Raw genomic sequence first — 2,500 nt, forward strand, 5'->3', positions numbered from 1 at the left:
CCTGCTCGGTCAATTTGTCTCTCACTCCCTGGTAAACTTTTTCCTTTAGAGAGTCCCATGTGGCATAATCCATTGGGTTACAGTCAGGACTTTGTGGAGGCCATTCATCCTTCTTGGTGAATTCTAGTGTAGCCTCCTCCAGATGGGCCGGGGTTACACTACTTTTGTGTAAAAGAGCCCCCATCTTGCTGAAACACGTAATTGTTTCTAGGATACAGACGCCTACAATCCGGGAGAAGATTGTCATCCAATAACTGAATGTAGCTTTCACTGTTAACCTTGGCTCTGTCAGTGTCAATAAAATGAATGCTTGTTTTTTTTTTGTTTTGTTTTTTTCCAGTACATATAAAGTTTTATGGACCTTTAAATCTCTTAATGTTTCTCCAATTCATCACCATGCCCCCCTGCCTTCCCTCCATGCTCCCTTCCCTTCCTTTCCTTCTTCCTGTGCTGCATCCCACCACAATCCCCATCCCCATCCCCTTCCCCCCCCCCATTTCACTATTCAGTTAGTTAGCCCCATAAACCGCTTCCCTCTCCCCCACCCCCCCCAATCCCCCCCCACCGCCCCAAAGCCGTTAAACCGGAAGAAGATCAGGAAAGGGAATGGAGCCGAACGTTCCTCCTTGGTCCCTCTCATTCTTCATTACGCCCCCTTCCCCCCCCCCCCCCCCCCCCCCCCCCCACCTACACACACACACCAATCCCCCTCCCAGTTTGAGTTGAGCGTCTTGAGCATTGACACTTGGCTGAGTCAGCGTGTGTTGCTGTGGAACTGATGGATCTTTGACTGTCTTACTTCCCCCATCTCTCTCTCTCTCTCTCTCTCTCTCCTGTACTCAGTTTAACCAGTCAACCTAATTACCACAGCCTCACGCAGAAAGACATGTGGGGAATCAGGTTGTATTATACAAGCATCGGGGGCAGATTTCCTTTCGCCTTTTTTGTTTGTTTTTTGTTTTTTTGTTTAAGGAGGAGGGAGGGTTGTGGTGGGTGTCTTCCACATTCGCGAGAGAATCGAGGCAGGATGTAAGCACCATAGCTCTGATACCGAAGGGCGATCTTGGAGAGGAGGAGGAGGATGGGTGGTGGGAAGGAGGGAGGGGGGAAGGGGGGGGGGGGAGGAACGGGAGAGTTTCCCTGAATCTGACCAGGAGGGATCTGTGTTCACAAGAGTGGACATAAGACACGGTCACGGTCGCTGTTTATTCGATTGGGGGCAGTAAATGGGAAAAGGAAAGTAGTGATGGAAGGAAGGATGGAAGGAAGGAGGGGAGGAAGGAAGGAATGCAGGAAGGAAATAAAATAGGTGGTGGTGGTGGAGAGGTTTAGTCGGGAATGGGAGTAACTTTTAAAATTGGGATTTTTTCTGTAACTTGAACCGATGCCTTTTGACGTTTCGTGTCAAAACGATGATTTAACTCACTCCGTATGGCCAGTCCTCTCTTCTCCTCTACACAGAACCCTCGGATGTCCAGTGGGTGTCTGAATGACCCAACCTTTAGCTTCCGTCGTCAGAATTGTGGTATTCTTTGTCAACATTCACGTCTTCAGTATAAGAGCCTTCCGCTTGCAATATTTTGATGACGGTAATTGGGGTGAAACGCTGTTAACGTCGTCTCTTTCGCCGTTCGTATGGAGAGAGTTAAGAAGGCCATTGGAAGTGGATCATTGTAATCTATGTAGGCATGCCTATTCCCCCTCTCTAAACGATGGTTAAAAAGGACGTTGAAAATTAATTGATCATTGTAATCGACGGTTCTCCTTCTTTTCCACTGGATGATATTTGTAGTTAGCGATTTCAGAGTGAAGAAAATAATGAATGAAATATTTTTTCGCTGCGTGCTAATCACACAGAAGAATCATATCTGTAAGGAAAGGCTGATTAATATTAAACAAAAAAACATATTCAGTGTTACAGACATACATCATTAGCAACCACAGAAACCAACAACATCATCACTACATCAATAATATTTAAACTTGCAGTGGCATCATCAACGGCAGCTGCTGGAACATCAACACAACCACCACCACAACAACAACATCGCGAACAAACAATAGGAGCGGCAACAGCTAAAAATCCATGTGAAGTTCATTTATTTATTTATTTTATTTTATTCATTTATCTATTTATTCTATTAAAAAAATATTTTAATTATTATTTTTTTCTCAGTGCCTGACTAAGCGCGTTGGGTTACGCTGCTGGTCAGGCATCTGCTTGGCAGATGTGGTGTAGCGAATATGGATTTGACCGAACGCAGTGACGCCTCCTTGAGCTACTGATACTGATACTGATACTGATACCATGTGAAGTGTCTGTGGTGCTTGACCGACAGAAACGTTCACGGAAGGTGATGCTGAAAAATTCAGAACGTGCTGAAGCATGTTTGGCGCTCTCTTTCTCTGTGCCTAATATAGAGGAAGGTGGCAGAACGTTTACAGTGTTAGGGAGTTAAAGGGCCGAAACACTTGACTGAGGGGGGAGGGCTTCTTTTTC

The 2,500-nt window shown here is 45.6% G+C and overlaps 1 protein-coding gene across 1 annotated transcript in view; it reads left to right on the forward strand.

The window, feature by feature from the left end:
• Window positions 1-2,500, forward strand: part of LOC143298291 (glutamate receptor ionotropic, kainate 2-like) — a 591,925-nt gene that overhangs the window by 16,374 nt on the left and 573,051 nt on the right. The window lies entirely within an intron of this gene.

Source organism: Babylonia areolata, chromosome 23 (genome assembly GCF_041734735.1).
Source record: "Babylonia areolata isolate BAREFJ2019XMU chromosome 23, ASM4173473v1, whole genome shotgun sequence".
Classification (NCBI taxonomy): domain Eukaryota; kingdom Metazoa; phylum Mollusca; class Gastropoda; order Neogastropoda; family Buccinidae; genus Babylonia; species Babylonia areolata.